Raw genomic sequence first — 21988 nt, forward strand, 5'->3', positions numbered from 1 at the left:
CCACTCTGCCCTGCTGCCTTGCTCCTGATGCAACACCTTGGGCTCTTGCTTCCACTCTGCCTTGCTGTCATGACCCTGATAATATACCTTAGAGGTTTTAATGCCTTTGTTTTGTTTGCTGCTTGTATCTCTGCCTATTTCTCCTACATGCTTCTTTCTCAGTTGTACTGGAGGGTACTTCAAAATAAAATATAAAGGAGTGCCCATTGTAGCCTCTAAAATATGTCCCTGCTCCTTTCAAACATACAGTATTTGGCTTCAGCTGACCTGAGTGACTTCAGTATGACAGAGATTTCACCAGACCTTTGCCTTCTGGTGATGTCACAGTAGTGGTTAGGTGTGTTGTAGAGGAGCACTGCTCCCCATGGGGAAGGGTAAAGTAGTGGGATGAAAACCCTGCACCCATGTGAGCAGGAGGACTAGATAAGGAATTGATTAAGCAGGAGACTGAAGAGGATTCTAAGCTCTGGGGTCCTAGTAGTGTCTACAACCATCTCCCACAGAGGAGCTTCATAGGGCCTGTCTCTCCCAGAGAAGGTCTGAAGAGCTTTGAGTGGAGAAGGAGAATACCAGAGTGGAAGAGCCTGGAAAATTCTGGAGAGAGGTTTTGGTGGACTAGTGAACAGGGAGTTGCAAGAGGAAGGGCAGCTAGCTAGGGAAATTTCACCAGAGACTTATATAGCTACAATCAGCCTCAGACACCGGAAAGAGAGAGAAAGAGAAAAAGAGGCGAGGGAGGAATTATGAGTGGAGGAAGTTATTTATCTTAAACTTCTTTCCCACCTGTAGATCCAGAATGGGTTTTCCATCTTGCCAGTGTGTTCTGTAGAAGGTACTGACATCATCAAGAAGGGCCTTTTCTCTCCATAAAATTCAGCTGGCTACAGCATGTAAACAAAGGGGCACGCCTCTAGGAGATATTTTGTTGTGAGACTTTTTACACAACATAGCAAGTGTTTGTGAGTATCCACCTCTGTCAGCCATGTTGTTCTGTCTCAGTTTCTGGTGATGGAGAAAAAGAAGAAGGGAATCATATGGACTCTCCCATATGAGTCCATTGAGTCCCCCTTCAATGACTTACCTGACCAATGAAGCTTATATGTTGGGCCCTAATACAGTTGTTTTGTCAGGGTCTGCTCAGCTTGGCAGTAATCATGCTGCTTTAGAAGGGACTGCTATCTATCAGCCCTGATGTATGTAGGCCCCACAGTATTGTCTCTGTTCCACTGACCAGATCTATGGGTCTTAGTTTTCTGGCTAATTCTGTGAGAGCTGGTCCTGGTGATGGGATTGATCCTATCCATTTGGGTTCAAGAAGGGTTGAGGATGGGGTGCAAGCTGTTAATGCTCATATTTCCCTTCTTGAGAGTACTTCCTCAATCACATTAGAGATGTTGTGGAATGCTGTTAAAGACTGGAGACATCTTTGTCAAAATAGACAGTTATATTGGTTATAAAGACCTACAAGGGCACATTGATTCTCATAAAGAGATTCTGTAAACTCATACTGACAAAATAGCTGGTCTTGAGGAACAATGTGAGATGCTCCATGACTGTGAGCTATCTTTGATCAAAGATAAGGATTATTTACATCAAAGACTTGAGAATTTTGAAAATCATGTTAGAATGATGAATTTGCATATTTTAAATTTTCCCAAAGCTGCTATGGTTTCCCTTCGGGATGTGCTTAGGAAGTTCTATATTGATCTATTCAAATTTTCTTCTGAATCAAACCCCCAAGTGGTTAAGCTGTTTTACCTTTTTACCAGGGGGAATGAAGGTCAAACAACTTGTATCCCTGAGAGGACTGCACCTTCTTTTCTAAGGATCCAACTGAGCCCTCACAGGAGACCCAGATGGTTGTGGAATCCAGGGCTGCTCTCTTGCTTTCTTTATTTTGCAGATGTGGCTATTGAGAGGAAACTGATGTACATGTACACTAGTTGATGGGAGAGTCGAGATAATGTGATTCCAGGATTTGGGATGCACAATAGCAATGTGATCAACATATTTATTAAGGAGTAGGAATGAGGAGTACGGATGTGCAGAGGCAATTTTTTGTCTTTTTACTTTGTTTATTCATTTTGTAGCTCACCTAATTTTGTTTTATGAGTTTCAAATGAAAACAAAAATGTTTGTTTCACTCATTTCATTTGTTTACTATTAAAGTTAAAGGAGAGCAATGAAACCTATTTTGACCTTCAGAATTGGGGTTTCCTAATTAACTGTAAAGAAACCAGTGGGTAGATAGCATCATAAGGGAGAAGAGAACTCAAAGGCACCAAGACTGTGGCTTCCAGTGCAACTTTGACAGAAACTATGCTAGAGCACATCAAGAACAGGTAAGTGCATATCCTGCTCCCAGCAGGGATTTCTATTGTTCAGAGGGGGCATGGGGTTGAGTTTGGGGAGGTGGCAGATGCAGAGTGCCATATTTTTATACTATGGGATGGGGGGGGGGGGAGTTTGAGAGGGGCCAACAGAAGCACAACTTTATAATTGTGCTAGTTCCTGGGAAGGGGCTTCGGGGTACCACTGTGGACCATGGCATATTTTTTATTAAATTTAACAGGAGATTAGGAGTACAGAGTATATGGTTTATGGTTTATTTGGTTTTCTATACCGTCATATCAGTCGTAACCTTCATAACGGTTTACAAATATTTAGCAAGGAAAGTACAGTAATGTTATAGGAGAGTACAATAATGATATAGTAAGGCATGATCACAGATATAGTATATATCAAAGGTAGATTATTGGAAATAGCAGTCAAATAGCAGTTAAATAGTTAAATAGGAGTTAAATAGCAGTTAAATAGCAGTTAAAATCTAAAATATTGTTGGCTAATATATATAATTATCAGAAGACAGTAACAAATTGTGGGAGCATAATTCAATAGCATATCTATGGGATAAGCAAAGCAAATGCCAAGGGTTGGTCACTGGTTTTCAAATCAGTGGGAGCTTTCTTGGTGGATTATAAATATTTAGCAAGGAAAGTGCAGTAATGCTATAGGAAAGTGCAATAATGGTATAGTAAAGGAATGATAACAGCTATAATATATGTCAGAGGTTGGTAATAGCATTTAAAATCTAAAATATTGTTAACTAGAATATATAATTTCAGAAGACAATGACAAATTGTGGGACTGCAGTTAGATAGTATTTAGATAGGATACCTATGAGATAAACAAAATGAATGCAAAAGATAGATTACTGCCTTTCTAATACCGTCAACGTGTCCAATATCGTCAGCTTATCTGATACCATCTTTGTAGGCTTGTCGGAATAGCCAAGTTTTGAGAAGTTTTTTGAAGAGTTCTATGTCATTTTGAAGCCTTATGTTTTCTAGAAGTGAGTTCCATAGGTATGGGCCGGCTATTGAGGTTGCTCTTTCTCTGACTGTTGTGAGGTTTGCTGAGGAGTTTGTAGGAATTTCTAGTAGGGATTTATTTGCTGATCTTGTGTTTCATTGGGGATGGTGCTTTTGGAATAATGTCTTTAGGCAGTTGGATTCGTTGTTATGTATGGTTTTGTGGATTATTGAGAACATTTTGTGTTCAATTTGTTTATCAATGGGTAGCCAGTGCAGATCTTTTAGTAATGGGGTGATGTGTTCTGATCTTTTGTGTCCAGTGAGAATTCTGGCTGTGGCATTCTGAAGGATTTGGAGAGGTTGTGTGGTTGTTTTGGGAAGTCCTAAGAATAGTGAGTTGCAGTAGTCAAAGCATGAGAAAATTAGGGATTGCAGTATTGTTCTGAATTCTGGTGGGTTTAGGAGTGGTTTGAGTTGTTTAAGTATTGTGAGTTTATAGAAGCCCTCTTTGGCTTTCAAGGCGATGTGTTTCTTGAAGTTCAGTTCAGGGTCGAGCCATATACCTAGGTCTTTTACGTATTCTCGAAGTTTGATCATTATGTTGTTGGTTAGAATTATGTTGTTGGGGGGTTTGTTGAGCTTTTTCTTTTGAGTAGAATGTATTCGGTCTTGTCTATGTTGAGGCAGAGTTTCATTTGATTTAAGGTATTTTTTATGTTGGTAAGATATGTGGCTGAAAGGTTGAGGGCATTATCAATTGTGCTTGTTACAGGGACGATAAGTTGGATGTCATCTACGTACATGTAATAGGTGATGCCGAGATTTCATAATAGTTGGCATAATGGTAGGATGTAGATGTTGAACAGGGTAGCAGATACAGTGGATCACTGTGGTACTCCAGTTTCTAGGGGAATTGCTTCTGAGAGGGAATTGTTAATGTCTACCTGGAATGATCTGTTTTGAAGGAAAGAAGAGAATCATGCTAGTGCATTTCCTGTTATACCTATTTCAGTTAGTCATTGAATTAGGATTTTGTGGTCGATGGTGTCGAATGCTGCGGATAGATCTAGTAAGATGAGAATGTATTTTTGGCCGTTGTTGAACCCTTTTATAACAGTGTTTGATAGGTTGATGAGTAGAGTTTCAGTGATATGTTTTCTTCAGAAGGCATGTTGTGTGGGATACAGGATGTTGTTTAGTTCCAGATGCTTGTCCAGTTGTTTCAGTACAACCTTTTATGTTAGTTTGGCAAGTAAGGGTAAGTTAGATATGGGTCGGTAGTTATTTAGGTCATTGAGGTCGAGGTTTATTTTTTTCAGGATGGGCTTGATTTCTGCCTTTTTGAGAGAGTCCGGCAGATCTACATCTTCAAGGGATTTATTGATGATTAATGTTATTGTTGGTGAGATGAATTGAGATATCTCTTTTAGCGTACTGGTAGGAATTGTATCAAGCTCATGACGTACTGGGCTTATTTTTCTGATGAGGTTTTCAATTTCAGTGGATGATATGGGATCGAAGGAAGACCATGGTGTTGAGTCAGTGTTGGCTGGCTGTATAATTTGGTTCGTGGTTTTGCTTAGGTTCTCAGAGATTTTTTTGATTTTGTTTTGAAATAAATTTGCCAGATCATTGCTTAGGTTTTTGTTTGTGTTAGAGTTTGTGTTGATGTTTTCTGAGGTGTGGTTTTTTACAGTGTTAAATAGAGTTTTTGGATTGTTTGGGCAATTTTGACAAGGTATTATAGAAAGTTTGTGGGGAAGACTGAAAATTGGGCTAAAGGCCTTTTAATACTTCTTCTTTTATTTTAAATTCACAGTGGTACTTACCTGAATATCTTTTGAAGATATACGGATAAGTAGAGTTATTCAGATTCACAAGGCCAGATAACTTTAGACTTACTCTGAAGCAGGTCTAAAGTTATCTGGCTAATTCATCCAGACATAATTGAAATTTGTCTATGACAGCCAGACAACTAAATCCCTCCCAAAATGCCTCTTTTTTATTCAGATAAATTAGAGCCAGGTAATTGTGAAAGCTTTGATCTATCCTTTGTTAGACTATTGTAATGCACTAATGGTAGATCTAACAAAGAAAAATGTATACCCGTTAGAAGTAGTCCAAAATATGTCTGCTTGATTCATCTACTGTTATCCCTGAAGTATGAGTGCTATACCACTGCTACAACAATTACATTGATTGCCTGTAGAGAAACGAACCAAGATCTTGTTACAAATGTTTAAGGTGATTCATGGAGCAGAAGCAAAATATTTACAGAAGAAGATCAAGCGCTACACCCTAAGTCACAATTTGTGCTCTCAAAATATTTTATGTGTGGTTCCCCCCCCCCCCAATAAAGGAAGTGAGAATGATGGTTCACAGGGAAAGAATGTTTGTAACTCGGGGGACCTGAGTTGTGGAATTCCATGCCACAGGAGATAAGATTAGAATCAAATTACTTAACTTTTAGAAAGAAAATAAGACATGGTTATTTGATTTAGTAGATTATGGGCCTGATTCATCAAGGCATTTTCCCATAGATACAGAATGAGAGAAATGCCTTAGCTAATCAGGCTCTAAGACTGTTAGCGATTTCTGCCCATTTGTGAGGAAAACTGTTTTAAATTAGATTTTATGTTATTTTAATGTTTTTAGGATATAGTATTTGGTTTTATTGCTTTGATTTTATAATTTTTGTACACCACTTTGGTCAGAATTGTCCTCTTCAGCAGGCTAAGGATAAATAAATAAATAAATCTATATAAATAAAAATGTAAATGTTCATTTGTTCAAAATCTTAAATCTCCGAAAATTCTTCACCGATTGCTTTGAAATTTTGACACAACGTTGCATTCCAATACGCGCATGTTTTTATATATCTATATTATATAGATGTCACACCTGTGACAGGTAAAAACATGTTTTTTTTTGAAAAACAGTGCCATCTGTTGGACGTAAAAGCAACACACACTATCTACAATATAAATGGGCTCTGACCGATGGCCCACAAATGCGCAGTAGAGAGCAGCTCTACCGCGCATGTGTGGACCATAGAGCTCTGCACTATGTGCTGGGTGTCACAGAGGGGAGGAGGAAAGGGAAGACGAGTCACCACTCCAAGAAACAGCTCAGCCCGTTCCTCCGCTGCTGGGGAAGGGGGGGGGGAGTAGGGACTGCCAGACAGTTACACACAGGAGGAGGAAAGGGTAGAAGAGTCGCCGAGCCAGTCCGTACACTGCCGGGGAAGGGGGGAGGGAATTGGGACGGCCGGAGCAGAGCAAATGTAGTAGAAAGTGGCTGTGAAGAGATCGCAAGCAGCTGCAGCCTGCAGCAGCCAAAGCGCAAAGAGCTGAACAGAGAACAGCTCGCCCTCCTCCCCTGCCCCCTGAGTCCCGCAGATAAAGAGAAGCCAAGTAAATATCCGGCAACTGCGGGGGGGGGGGGGAGGGGGAAGGCAGTGCTGTCAAGCTGCCCGTGGGTCTCAGCCACCACAGGAAGAGTTTACATGGGCATCGCTCCACCCCAACTCCCAGCAAAGCACCGTGACGAAAGTGAAAGCCAGAGCCCTGCTCCCACCTCCCTCTCAAGCCCCCGATCGGATTTATTAAAGGCACAGGTCTCCCAGAAAGAGCAAAGTAAGCTAGACAATGTGTCCCAAATCTGTTGCAGTGCCTGCCGCCTGCCCTTTGCGAGGGGGGGGATGGAATGTTTTCCTCACTCTCCTAGACACAACAGGCGTGGGAACTTTGCAAGCTCTTGCGAGTACAGAGCAAAGACTTAGATGGAGAGGGGACAAAAATATTGTCCGTTTTAACTGTGTGAGAGAGAAGTGTGTTACTATTAGGGGTGTGCATTCGTTTTGAACTTAAATGGAAAACGCAACTTTTTTTTTTTTTTGACTTAAAAAAAAGATGAGGCGTAAACGATCGGATTTCCAACTTATTCAACATAGCTATGTTGGATACGTTGGAAATCGTGATTGTTGATCTAAATACAAATTTAAACCCCTCACCCTCCTTAATCCACCCCCCAAGACTTACCAAAGCTGGCCAAAAGTTCCGTGAGGGTCCGGGAGCGACGCGTGGGGAATCACGTGACGCCGCGTCACTCTGACGTGGTGCCGACGTCACGTGATTCCTTTTGAGCCCAACGAGGGTTCCGGGAGCGAACCCGAGGGGAATCACTTGACGCCGACGTCACGTGCTCCTTGCAAAGGAGTTCAGGAATGGCGTCCTGACCCCGCTGGACCACCAGGGAGTTTTGGTAAGTCTTTGGGGGGGGGGGATTAAGGCGGGTGAGGGGTTTAAATTTTTATTTGCACATATGGACATAGACTCAACTTATGGAATTCTCCATAAGTCCATATTGACCACAAATGGGACCCCCATTCGACTTATGGACTTATGAACTTAAACTTTTGGTCTGCACATCCCTAGTTACTATGCGCTGAAGTCGAGTGTGAGTGCCAAAGAGAGAGGGAGACTATGTGAGGGATTGTGTATGTGCGTGTGAGGGATTGGGCATGCGTGTGTGAAGGACAGAGGGAGAGTGTATGTGCAAGAGAGAGAGAGAGAGGAAGCCTATGTAGGGGTCTGTATGAGAGAGAGATTCTCTACCCCCCCAGCTCTCCACTTATAGGTTAGAGGGGAAGGGGTTGAGTGTAGAGGGGAATGGGAGAGCAAAGGAATTGGGGCCTATAAGGATAGCGTGAAAGGGGTCTGAGCCTGTCCCTTCACCACTGGGGAAAAGGGGAGGAAGTTGGGATGGCAGGACCATTGCGCCTCGTGAGATCCCCCTCGGCCACCGCTGCAGCTCCTACCACCGCCGCCACCTTTGGCCTTTTGTGGTGCTGGGGGAGGGGGGGGAGCGGAGCAGAGCAAATACGTAGGAGGAGAGGGGAGAAAAATCTCGCCCGTTTTAATGGGCTTAATGGCTTGTACTAAATATTTTATGATTCCATTTCAATGTTTCCGATTGCATTGTTAAATTGAATTTTCATAGATTTCGATTTATTTTCATTTTGATGTAATTATTTCTTGTGACATTGCATTGGAATTGAGCTGTGTCGTTTACCATACCGTTCATTTAGGGCCGGATTTTAAATGCCCTGCTCGCGTAAATCCAGCCGGATTTATGCGCGCGGGGCCCTGGTGCGCAGGCATGCCGATTTTGCATTGGCCGCCGGCACGTGCAGAGCCCCGGGATGCGTGTAAGTCCCGGGACTTTGTAAAAGGGGCGTGTCGGGGCGTGTCGGGGCGTGTCCTAAATTGATGCGGAGTTGAGGGGGTGTGACATGGCATTGAGGGGGCGGGCCTGGGGGCGTGGCGCCGGCCCGGGGGCATGGTCGAGGCCTCCAGACCAGCCCCCGGATCAGGTGATGGCGCGCCAGCAGCCTGCTTGTGCGCGCAGATTTACGTCTGCTTTTAGCAGGCATAAATCATGCAACAAAGGTAAGGGGGGGGTTTAGATAGGGCCGGGGGGGTGGGTTAGGTAGGGGAAGGGAGGGGAAGGTGGGGGGAAGGGGAAGGAAAGTTCCCTCCGAGGCTGCTCCGAAATCGGAGCGGCCTCGGAGGGAACAGGCAGTGCGCGCTGGGCTCGGCGCACGCAGGTTGCACAAATGTGCACCCCCTTGTGCGCGCCGACCCCGGATTTTATAAGATACGCGCGGCTACGTGCATATCTTATAAAATCCAGCGTACTTTTGTTCGTGCCTGGTGCGCAAACAAAAGTACGTGCTCGCGAAAAATTATAAAATCCACCCCTTAGTGAGTATAATTTATTTTTTTTCTTTTTTCATTCTTTTTCATTTCTACAATTATGTGGTTTACATCTAGACACGGATTGCTTCTCACATGGACAATTATATGTTGCATGTTCTAGAGTCAGCAAACCAGACAATCTCTTTATCTGCACAGACAATGGAACAACAAAAAATATTGTATACCCAAAAGCATTGTGAAATTAAACATATTAGAAACGTGCACTTTCTCTTTTCTTTCTTTTCCATTTAATCAGACTGAGCCACAGCAATGTGTGGCCGGGTACAGCTAGTAGATTAATAAAATAAATAAATAATCACTTATCTGGCTATAATTTGGCCAGATAAGTGGCTGAATATTCTAAATTTGCCATTTAGATGTATAATTGTTAGTTTTCTGTCTAAATTGCCATAACAATGGTCTCTCATCAGTGTGACTTTCCTGGTGATTTGTGAGATTTGCTTTATTTCAAAGGCTTTTTCCATATTCTGAAATTGAACACATTCTCTTCCCTTTGTTGATTTTCTGGTATTCCATTAGTTATCTTTTCCTATTAAAACATTTCCCACATTCAGAACATGTGAAGGATCTTTACTGTGCATGTTTTATGTTGTGCCTGCAATTTTTCCTTCTGACTGAGGATTTTCCTATAGTCTATATATGTATATTTGTTTTCAATATCAGATCTCTCAAGGGCTGGTGCCCTGTTGTTGACACCATAGAAAGGTTTTGAATGAAGCAGCCTCAGACTGAGTGTTAGTCCAGAATATGGCCATGCCCCCAAGGATCTGGATTGATTCTTAGGAGGCTTAAAAGGGTAAAAAAGGCCCAGTTTATAGACAACTAGATGGCTGAAGGTTGCAGGGTGGAACAAGACCTCCAAAGAGTTACATTTAGAGCATGGCAGGTAGGCAAAGTATCAGAAAGACCCCCAAAGAGATAAATCTTGGCAAGGCAGCTAGACGGTTTCAGGAAGACACCCCCCCCCCCCCCCCCCAAGGTGGTATATCTGGAGCATGGCATGTTGGTAGAGTGTAAGAAACACACACAAATTGGTGTACCTAGGGCATGGCAGCTAAGCAGTTTGGAAACTATTGTTACTAATTAGAGCCTACCTGCATCTGTTTGCTCTTTGCATCCATAGACTTAAATGGGCCACTGACTTCTTATTTATTTATTTATATTCCACTTTTTAGCACCTCAAAATAGATGACATTCAGGTACTGTAAATATTTCCCTATCACAAAGGACTTACAATCTATCTCCTAGACTCATCAAAATGTAGTAATAATGCAGGCCTGATGCCCATGATAAGAAAAAGTGGTGTGTTTAGGGTAATTTTTAGAGTTAGCATACCACAGGGTAAAATACAACTTTGGATAGGTAGTATCATGTTGTGCACTAAACTTTTCACACTCTGCAGTACTTCTGATGGAGAGAGAGAAAGAAAGAGAGAGACTATTTATTAGGGATGTGAATCGTTTTTGAACAATTAAAATTATCGTCAGATAATTTTAAAATCATCCTAAATCGTTAGAGTGCACGATACAATACAAATGCCCCCGATTTATCGTCAGGGGCATTTGTATTGTATCGTTAAATAGGGCACGGGAATTATTTGTGGGAGAGAGGGAAAACCGGCACACCAAAACAACCCCTAAACCCACCCCGACCCTTTAAAACCAATTCCTTACCCTCCCCCACCCTCCCGAACCCCCCCAAAATGTTAATTTACCTGGTGGTCCAGTGTGGGGGGGTCCCGGCATGATCTCCCGCTCTCGGGCCATTGGCGCCATTTTGGTTGCCACTAATTAAAATGGCGCCGATGGCCCGATAAAAAAAAAAAAAAACCACCCGACCCTTTAAATCGACCCCCCTTAGCCTCCCCCACCCTCCCATGCTAGGGTGTCTTTTGCTGTGTTGGGTGAAGAGTATCTCTTGCCAGCTAGCTTCTTCATGGGCTTGACTAAATAAGCCAGAAAGTAAACTGCGGCAATAAATGACAGTTGCCTTTTTTCATTGAGTTCCTCTTTGCATAGCTGAATCCTTAATTTTGTGATTGATTCTTATTTTCAGCTACCTCCGGGTTATACAATAGTACTATTTTCAGAATTTACAGTGGGCATATGTCAGCACCATATGAACCAGATAGCAGCCATAGGCTAATTAAAAAAGATGCTGCACCATGATTTGCCCTCTGCCTAATCTCATTGCCAACTTGTCCTGCCTCAGCTCTGACAATACTTTGACAAGGCAGTGAGTTCACACAAGCAAGAGCTGGCTTCTCTAGTTACCAGCTGCTTTTTGTTAGCAGTACACTGCCAAAGACTACATTGGGACATAGAAATGAATGGAAAACATAAAAAAAATGGGACATAGTTTATTTGTTAAATTTGTGGAATCCTTCCATTCATTTCAAAGGGATTCAAGTGAAGGAAATATGGGCACATTTATTATTGTTTTACCCATTTGTTTCAATTGAATGCATATTTCTATAGACTACTTATGCACGTATATGCTAATTTTTACACATATAACTTTTTTGAAAATTCTCCTCATGATGTCCAAACCGTCCCTACAAAAGCCCCCCAAAAGATTTAAAAAGACTAGCAGGCCTATTGGCTGAGGAGCCTCTCAACCCCAGAATTCTGAAACTATTTCCATCCTCTGGGCCCTTCCTAATCCTCACTCTCCCCTGCCATCAGAGTAAAAAAAACATAGTTTGATCCTGCTTATTTTATTTTTTTTTTTAAGTGGTAAAATTGCTCTCAAAAGAATCTTTAGAAATGTATTAGCTGGTTGAATACTCTAGCCTGTGCTAATACCAGCCAGGAACAGGAGTATATGTACGTGTTGGCATGTCAGTAGACATAGTATAGTGTTAATGGTAGTTCATTCTCATGTGTGTTCCCAGTACAACTTTCTCATCAACAGCTAGGGATGTGAATCGTTTTAGGACGATTAAAATTATCGTCCGATAATTTTAATATCGTCTTAAACCGTTATGGAACACAATACAATAGAGATTCTAACGATTTATCGTTATAAATCGTTAGAATCGTGAGCCGGCACACTAAAACCCCCTAAAACCCACCCCCGACCCTTTAAATTAAATCCCCCACCCTCCCGAACCCCCCCCAAATGACTTAAATAACCTGCGGGTCCAGCGGCGGTCTGGAACGGCAGCGGTCCGGAACGGGCTCCTGCTCCTGAATCTTGTTGTCTTCAGCCGGCGCCATTTTCCAAAATGGCGCCGAAAAATGGCGGCGGCCATAGACGAACACGATTGGACGGCAGGAGGTCCTTCCGGACCCCCGCTGGACTTTTGGCAAGTCTCGTGGGGGTCAGGAGGCCCCCCACAAGCTGGCCAAAAGTTCCTGGAGGTCCAGCGGGGGTCAGGGAGCGATTTCCCGCCGCGAATCGTTTTCGTACGGAAAATGGCGCCGGCAGGAGATCGACTGCAGGAGGTTGTTCAGCGAGGCGCCGGAACCCTCGCTGAACGACCTCCTGCAGTCGATCTCCTGCCGGCGCCATTTTCCGTACGAAAACGATTCGCGGCAGGAAATCGCTCCCTGATCCCCGCTGGACCTCCAGGAACTTTTGGCCAGCTTGTGGGGGGCCTCCTGACCCCCACGAGACTTGCCAAAAGTCCAGCGGGGGTCCGGAAGGACCTCCTGCCGTCCAATCGTGTTCGTCTATGGCCGCCGCCATTTTTCGGCGCCATTTTGGAAAATGGCGCCGGCTGAAGACAACAAGATTCAGGAGCAGGAGCCCGTTCCGGACCGCTGCCGTTCCGGACCGCCGCTGGACCCGCAGGTTATTTAAGTCATTTGGGGGGGGTTCGGGAGGGTGGGGGATTTAATTTAAAGGGTCGGGGGTGGGTTTTAGGGGGTTTTAATGTGCCGGTTTTGCGATTTTTCGATTTTTAGATTTTTCACGATTTTTCACGATTTTTCATGATATTTTACCCCCCCAAATGGCAACAATACGATTCCCTCCCCCTCCCAGCCGAAATCGATCGTTAAGACGATCGAGGACACGATTCACATCCCTATCAACAGCTACTACTTCCTTTTCTGATGAATGTTTAGGGACCTTCATTTTCAGTTTGTATTTTATTTTTCCTTGGAATTTTTAAGTGTTTTTAAAACAAGAACAAAAGTGATATTTACCTGAAAAAAATGACAAAGCAATTTTACTTCTCATGTCTCTGGCTTTTGTTTTTTGTTCTTATTTAAACTCTGATAAATTCCCTGGTAAAATATAATTAAAACTAAACAAAATGACAGTTTCTATGATTATTTTATCATATCAGCTTCTTAAAAAGTCACTATTCAAATTTAGTCACTGTACATCTTCCTAAGGCCAGAAAGAATTTGAGTGAATTGAACCATTAGTATGTATTTTGAATCACTTACTGAAGCCTCTACAGAATTAATTGCTACGTAGAGGACTGATATCAAATTACCAAGTTCAAACCAGACACAACAGATCAATAAATCATGAACTTTTCTGTGCTCCTTTTTTTCAGTCTTATCAAACCAATTATGCCAACAGCTAAGCCTTTAGTATTTTTATATACAGCTATCTCCAATGACAGAATATGTTCAGATTGAATCAATTCAAGAGTTCATTTTTATTTGTTTCCAAGTAGCAGATAAAGCACATCTCAAAACAATTGGTTTGCTATGCTTCTCTCATGAGAAATGGTATACCCTTAAAAAATGTCCCTCACACATACTAACAAAAGCAGGGAAAATATATCCAATTTAATAAAGACAACCACAAAAGCTTGCAAAATGAATCACCAATATTACCAGTTCTCACCAGTGTATATATTTCTTTGCTTTTCTGAATATTACAAAAAATGACTAAATCCTGGATCCATTTTACTACATGCTTGTGAAGTATTCATTTTTTAAAACGTAACTTTTATTTCTAAGCAATGGTGCTAAATGTAATTGATGAAGAGAAAGTGTATTAAAAACCGTTCCATTTCCATTTCATGTGGAACTTTTTACACAGTCCCAGTACTAATATTGACTTTTCTAAGAGTCCTGCCTGCTGATATTATGGTGAAAACAATAAACAAGTAGGGGCCGATTTTAAATATTAAGCGCGCGGGGTACATTTGTGCGTGCTACCCGGCACGCACAAATGTACACCCAATTTTATAACTTGCGCGCGCTGCCGCGTAGGCTACCGGCACGTGAACCTCCGGCACAGCTGCTGTGCCAGAGGTCTCGGGAATGCCCCTGGCCCCACCCCCGCACTGCCCCCAGATCGCCCCTATGCCCCAGGCCCTGCCCCCGGACCGCCCATTTTTGAAAGCCCCAGGACATACGCGCATCCTGGGGCATGCCCGCATGGCCGAGCCTATGCAAAATAGGCTCGGCGCGCGCAGGGGTAGGTTTTCGGGGGGTATGCGTGTATCTTAAGTGCGTAACCCTTTGAAAATCTACCCCGTAATGTTTAGAGCCAAGGTCACCAAATCCAGTCCTTAAAGGTTGCAAAGTGGTCTGCTTTTCAGGCTTTCCATAATAAATAAGCATGATATATATTTGCATACAACGGAGATAAGACTGTGACACAGAAAAGTATATGTACACAAAACAGGCATGTTGAGGGCATTCCAGGTATAGCTTGCAAGAATGTACACAGTAAGTTTTTCTGGCTGAATTCAACTGCGGAGACCTTACTTTGAAGGGGGATAATTTTTATTAAAACCTTTTTGTTCCTTTAATTTTGAAAAAGGAATGTTTTGCATTGCTTTTTTTGTTTCATGGGCATTTTTTATACTTAGTTTTAGAAAGGAAGAGCAGAAGGAAGAAGCTCCTCCCCCCCAACTCCCCTCCCCCAACCTCTACCTTCACTTCTAACTTTATAGACTGACCCATTAGTTAGGGGGATGAACATTGGTTGGCAGAATATCATAAATAAGTAATTTAGATAAATGCAATTACCATGGAATCAAGTACAGTTTCAGGAGGAGATTAGTTAGTAATACTAGAGATGTGTATCGTACCGGCAATTGTTTCCGGTTGTGTTTTCGTAGAACAGTGGGAAATTTCATTTCCCACGGTTCTGGACGGTTTTTTTTTTCAGCTGTCCTGATCTGAAAAAAAACAAACCCACCCCGATCCTTCACATTTAATTATTTACAATCCCCCACCCTCCTGACCCCCCAAAAACTTGCCTTAAGTCCCTGGTGGTCCAGCAGGGTTCCCGGGAGCAATCTCCCACTCTCGTGCCGTTGGCTGCCAGTAAACAAAATGGCGCCAGTGGCCCTTTCCCTTCCCATGTGACAGGGGCTATTGGTGCCATTGGCCGGCCCCTGTTACAGGGTAGGTGCAATGAATGGCCAGCGCCATCTTAAAAAATGTTCCTGTTACGGATATTCCTCGCCTTGTCTTCAGTCCAGCCTTGCTCCTGCTTCACCCGTGTTCGTACTTGCTCATCTCTTGCGGTGTGTCTTGAGGCTCCTCCCTGAGCCGTGCCATGATCCAAGGGCTCACATCCTCCCTTGAGATGGGATCATGCCTCCGTGCTCCTAACAGGGCCTGAAGGCCATGCTCCTAACAGGATCCGAAGGCCATGAGCTCAGTGAGCTGTGCCTGTGACAGGCTCCAGTTCCTGGACATTCTGTTAGCCTTGATTTTGCCCAGAATTTTTCCTTAAGTTCCTGAACACTCTAATAACCTGTTTCTAGCCCAGAATTTTTGCTCTAGTTCCTGGACATTTAATACCTTGCCTTTAGCCAATTTTTTTTGTTTGTTTGCTGCTTGTCTCTCCTCTTCAGTTATCTGGATCCCACGACCTGCAGGAGGTGCCTGCATCCAGATCTCCAAGTCTAGTCCAGTCCTGGAACCTTCTCGACCTGCAGAAGGCACCTGCCATTGTTCCAGAGACCACCTCCGTTCTTTCCACTGTGATGTTGGCTCATCTCCCTGGGTTCCATATGACCTGCAGGAGACGCCTGCACCCAGATTCCACATCCAGCATCAAGTTCACCTTCAACATCAAGTATCTTCAAGCTTCAGAGAGTACTCCACAACAACTCCGGGTCTTTGGGTTTGTACGACCTGCAGGGGGTATCTGCACCCTAGACCTGGCTCCATCTCGTCGCTTACAATTCATCCTTTCTTGCTCTGTCCTGTACTTGCCCTTGGGCCATCTTCAGCCTAAACCTTCTCTCTGCTTCTGCAAGTAGTGATTCCAGCCATGGATTCCATGTCAGTTCTTTGGAGACGTCACCTTGCTGTGCTTCACCTTCATGATCTCAACATGGAGAGTTGCCTCAAAGCTACAGCTTCAATCCAGTCTTTGTTCTGTGCAAGTGGAATTCTAGCCCATATCATCATCATTGCGAGCCTTCCTGCATTCAGAACTCGCCATCATTTGTTCTCTAGCATCCTTCACGCAGCGGGCTGAGCCGCTAGAATCAGGATTTTGGAGATCCTGATTCCCTGTCATCTGCTCTTCTGTACTGTCTCACTGCCAGGGTAAGGACCGCAATTACCATCTTTCAGCTTGTCCACTATGCCTGCATTGTCTTGCTGTTAATCCTCCTGTAGAGACCCGGTCTTCTTTGGGAACCACATGGCAATTCTACTTTGCTGTTCATGAGTCCATGAAAACGCCTATTGTTATCTTCTCCAAAGGTTGCCATCCTTTGAATTACTGGAAGCTATCTTCAGTCCATCACCTCAGAGAGCTTTCTGAATGGCTCTACAAGATAACTAAAGTATTTGCCAGCTTCTCTGTATATTCCACCAATGAGTTGCTTCTGCAAGGATGTTCACCACCGGCTGCATTTCAACCATCCATCAGTGGGGATTCACTTACGTACCCATTGGAATCCTCTGCTGTCTTCGAGCCCTGTCTCCTGATGCTTCATCTACCCTAAGTGACTCTTTGACTCAATCCTGAGAGATATTTCATCCTTGCTGTCATCTGGGAGATTCCCTTCAACTAATTAGTACCTTGCATAAAGTACCACAGTGACATCTATCCACTGCCAAGCTCCTCTTGAGAACAATTTCACCACCATATGAGAGCCGGTATTAACATATGGATTCTCCCAAGATGCAATTCTCTCCTTTACCAAGTTAAAGATACTTCTCTCATCATTTGGCCTTGTAAAGTCTGGAAGCAGCAACCCTGAACTTCTTTGCACTTGCCTTTTTCAGCTATGAACCAATCATCTTCAAAAAGTAAATTGCCTCAAGGATCAAATTTCCACCCTCTGAGGAATGTTCGTTGGACTTCCTGGTTCCATCTGAGTCTTCCTTGTACCAATGCCTACCCAAATGCGAGTGGCCCTTGTGATTTCATCTACTTTCTCTCCTGGTGTACCAACCTTGCATCTAAAGATACAGCTTGATGCCTGATCTGTGTTCTCCATTGCTACCACTGTTAAGATAATGCCTGTTTGCTTTCCACTCTTGCTCTGACTAATTGAAACCAAGAACCGGTCCTTACTCCAAGATGCTATCTTTGTCTGTGCCTCCTGTTCAAACTTGACTTCTTGTCTTCAATTCCTGCCATCTTGACTACTAGAATGTGAGATGCAAGCCTTGTTGTCCTGCAATCCTGTATCCTACCTGTTTTATGTTTTCAGTGTTTGTCTATGTCTTAATGGATCTTTGACCTTCTTCGCCATGTCTTCAGTTACAAGTATCTCCATCACTGCAGTTCCTCACCAAGAAATTCCAGCTTTTGTCCTTGGATCCTTGATCTCCCCCTGATGGTATGGAATGATATCTTCACCCTTCCAAGCTGTTGATAGGAGGCTTGAGGAGTCTTTGAGGAGGGGTACTGTTAGGATCCTGCCCGCAGCAGTCCCTCAGGCAGTCCCATACATTCTTTGCGGCCGGCCACTGCCGATCCCATCCTCCGCGGCCCGGAGGCCATGGCTGTCTCCATTCCTCACAGCAGGCTGAGCCACCCAATGCCTCCTTCCTTCTTCGCGGCTGGAGCTGCTGCCGGGGTCCTTGAGCGGCAGGAAAGCCATCTCAGCCAGTGCCTGCCTGTCCATCTTCTTCTCCCGAGCGGCAGGGAAGCCACTGTCCACCTGGCCTCCCATACGACAGGAATAATGTCGATGCAGCCTTCCCCTCCGGTCGTTCCATAGCCGTGGGCAAACGCCTCAGCTGCACTTTTAAAGGGCCAGTGGCGGGAAAAGCCCCGCAGCGCTCATTGATTATGTCATCACACTTTGCCTGCTTCAGCCCTATAAAAGGGCTCTGCTTCAGTTCTTCAGGGTCTTAGGATCCGGTCTTCACAGCATCTGTGGTCTTCTTCCTTATCCAGGTCCTCCGTGGTCTTCCTGTGCCTTGATGGATCTTCGTTCCATGTTCTTTGTGTTCCTGAACTTCTTCTCCTTGATGTTCCTGGCCTCGTCCCTCATTGGAGCTCCCTCATTGCCTGTCTCATGTCCCTGATGTTCCAGATATCCAGTTCTACTGATGTCCTGATGTCCAGATGTTCCATGTCCAGATGTCCTAATGTTCCGTGTCCTAAGGTACCTTGTTCCATGTTCCTGATGTCCGATGTTCCTGTCTTGACTTCGTCCGTCTCATCTTCGTCCAGTTCCCAGGTCCCTCATCTGTTTACCCTTCCTGGCGTGCCACTGTTGTTGTCCTTAATCAGCCCATGTGGGGCTGTGTAGGGCGCCTCGTGGTTCAAGGCCTTCTTCTCATCTGCAGCGCAAGCCTCTGGAAGACTCCTGTTTTTAATGCCTTGCTTCTGAGAATCCTGAGTCTTGAATCTTGTCCCGGTCTTTGGAGTTCCTTGTGCCTGCTTCTGTCCATGCCCAAGACTCTGCTAGAACCTGCTCCGCTCCAGCGTGATTCACTAGCCACAGGTGGCTGTGTAGGGCGTGCCCCGGTGCAGACCTCTACTGAATCTTCGTTAAGTTCCAGTCTCAAGTTCCACTTCTTCGCCTGGAGTCTAAGTGTGCAGCTTAGAGAAGTCAGAGTAGCTTAACCGAAGTCCTTGCTGATTCAATGGTAGTAGTGAAGCGGAGGCTTGAAATACCCGGAGGTATTGACGTCATGCAGTGGGGACGCCCCCCGAGGTTCCTGCCATGACTTGTATTTGAGCATAGGAGAGGTGTGTGTGCATGCCCTAGGAGGCCACAGGAGTGAGCATGGAAGGCCTATACTAGACTGGAGACACTGAGGCCCTCAGCACTCGGCACCAGAGGCAGTCATCTTGCCCAAAGAGGAGGAAAAGGGAAGAAAAGAGGTAAGGCAGAGCAGTCGCAGCCATCTGCAAATGACGGATGCAACAGGCAGACACAGATTAAGCATGAAGCAGAGGAGGAAACAGCAGGCACTTCAGACAGTTGTGTTAGCCCAAACATGAGTGGCACTCTGTCAGCGAGAGCTAATACTTCCTCCTCTTCCACTTCAGTATGCCAAAGCCATGTTGCCCATAAAGGATCATCTGTTCTGCAACGGGCTAGAGAGAAAGCAGCTGGCATGGGTGACTCTTAGCCCACCCAAGCAAAAGAGACACCAGCACAAATGTCAGTGACACGGTATCTCTCAGAGTCCACAGAGGACATGCAGACAGATCCACTGGCATATTGGGCACACAAGTCCACTGTCTGGCCACACCTAGCCAAAGTGGCTCAGCGATATCTGTCATTTCCACCAACCACTGTGCCCAGTGAATGTGTATTTTCAATAACAGGAGATATCATGAGCCCTCACCACTCAAGGCTGGTACTAGAGTTGATGGAAATGCTAGTGTTTTTGAAAATAAACATGCCTTTGCTTGGGTTTCCAAATTTTCCCTGTGAATGGCAAGATGAATAAAATCAATTGAAAGCCTTGCAGCAGCTCCAAATACTTCCTATGCTCCAGATAATAGCACACGTACCTGACCTGAAATGCTGTGCCAGTCTGTCCAGTATCCAGGCCGCACGTCCCTACTAGGGCCTGATCTCAAACGCTGTGCCTGTCTGAGTTTAGTTCTAGTATTTCTTATTTCAGTTTCATGTATTTGTGCATCATTTCTTTCCAGAATATACTTTTTCCTGCTTTGCAACATTTGGAATATAAAACCATAAAAAGCTGATTTCAGATGTTTGGAGCTTGCATATTTCATATGCTCAATAGTTTTCATGACCTTCATAATATGGGCCATTTTTCCTAAATCTTTCTTAGGTGCCAACATTAATGTTTCTAGTACTATAGAAAACTGGTGGTAGTTGCACTCTAGTTCATCCTCTGTGATCCCATAATTTACAGAGGCACTGTGTAAACTACAAAGTCAACATAGCTTGATATTGTAGATTTGGACTTGAGTAGCAGTTTTCTTATTTCTGAGTGCTCTTCAAGTTCCTTTGTCATCAAGAAAATAGCTTCTGAGTATTTACAAGGGCTTGACCTCTAATGCTGTGCCTGTCCATCCAAGCTTTATGTCCCTACAAGGGTTTGACCTCTAATGCTGTGCCTGTCCATCCAGGCTTTACGTCCCTACAAAGGCTTGACCTCTAATGCTGTACCTATCCATCCAGGCCTTACATCCCTACATAGGCTTGACCTCTAATGCTGTGCCTGTCCATGCAGGCTTTACTTCCCTACAAGGGCTTGACTTCTAATGCTGTGCCTGTCTGTCCAGGCCTTAAGTCCCTACAAGGGCTTGACCTCTAATGTTGTGCCTGTCCGTCCAGGCCTTATATCCCTTCAAGGGCTTGGCTTCTATCCTCTAATGCTGTGCCTGTATGCCCAGGCTTTTTGTCCCTAAAAGGGCTTGATCTGTATCCTCTAATGCTGTGCCTGTCCATCCAGGCCTTACATCCCTACAAGGGCTTGACCTCTAATGATGTGCCTGTCTGTCCAAGCTTTTTGTCCCTACAAGGGCTTGACCTCTATCCTCTAATGCTGAGCCTGTAATCCAGGCCTTACATCCCTTTAAGGGCTTGACCTCTATCCTCTCATGCTGTGCCTGTCTGTCCGGGCCTTACGTCCCTACAAGAGCTTGACCTCTAATGCTGTACCTGTAAATCCAGGCCTTATGCACCTATAAGGGCCTGCCCTCTAATGCTGTGCCTGTCTGTCCAGCTTGGAGCTTGGATATTTCATATGCTCAATAGTTTTCATGACCTTCATAATACGGGCCATTTTCCCTAGATGTTTCTTAGGAGCCAACATTAATGTTTCTAGTGCTATAGAAAACTGGTGGTAGTTGTACTCTAGTTCATCCTCTGTGTTCCCATAGTTTAGAGAGGCACTGTGTAAACTACAAATTCAACATAGCTTGATATTATAGATTTGGACTTGAGTAGCAGTTTTCTTATTTCTGAGAGCTCTTCAAGTTCCTTTGTCATCAGCTGAAGTGCATAAGTACAGTTAATAGCTTCTGGGTATTCACTAGATGCCAACGGAACCACCACACTCTAGGGGCCAACCCATTTCAGGGAACCCTTTCCTGTTCAAAGAAGAGGGAACTCTCCCCAGGTTTAGCCAGCCTATCTCTTAGCACCCGTTGACCCATGTTGAACCGCTGTTCACATGGAAACCTCCTCCACGTCGACTCGCCACGCTTTGAAGGCTCATTCTCCACTCTAGGGGCCAACCCATTTCAGGGAGCCCTATCCTGTGCAAAGGAAAGGGAACTCTCCCCGGGTGTAGCCAGACTATCTCTTAGCACCCGTTGACCCGTTGAACCGCTGTTCACATGGAAACCTCCTCCACATTGACTCGCCACGCTTGAAGGCTTTTGCTCCACTCTAGGGGCCAATAACCAATTCTAGAGAGCCCTTTCATGTGCAAAGGAAAGGGAACTCTCCCCAGGTGTTGCCAGCCTATCTCCTAACACCTGCTGACCCATGTTGAACTGCTTTCACATGGAAACCTTCTCCACCTCTGCCTTGAATATTCTCATTTGTATATCTGCTACGTC

At 44.4% G+C, this 21988-nt stretch overlaps 1 long non-coding RNA gene across 1 annotated transcript in view; it reads left to right on the forward strand.

Moving 5' to 3' along the window:
* Positions 1 to 390: 390 nt before the first annotated feature.
* Positions 391 to 21988, forward strand: part of LOC115088862 — a 47965-nt gene continuing 26367 nt past the window's right edge. Inside the window, exons 1-2 of the long non-coding RNA XR_003855943.1 lie at positions 391 to 959; positions 2170 to 2342. This is a non-coding gene — a long non-coding RNA (uncharacterized LOC115088862). The remainder of the gene's footprint in view (positions 960 to 2169; positions 2343 to 21988) is intronic.

Source organism: Rhinatrema bivittatum, chromosome 3, assembly GCF_901001135.1.
Source record: "Rhinatrema bivittatum chromosome 3, aRhiBiv1.1, whole genome shotgun sequence".
NCBI classification, from domain to species: Eukaryota; Metazoa; Chordata; class Amphibia; order Gymnophiona; family Rhinatrematidae; genus Rhinatrema; species Rhinatrema bivittatum.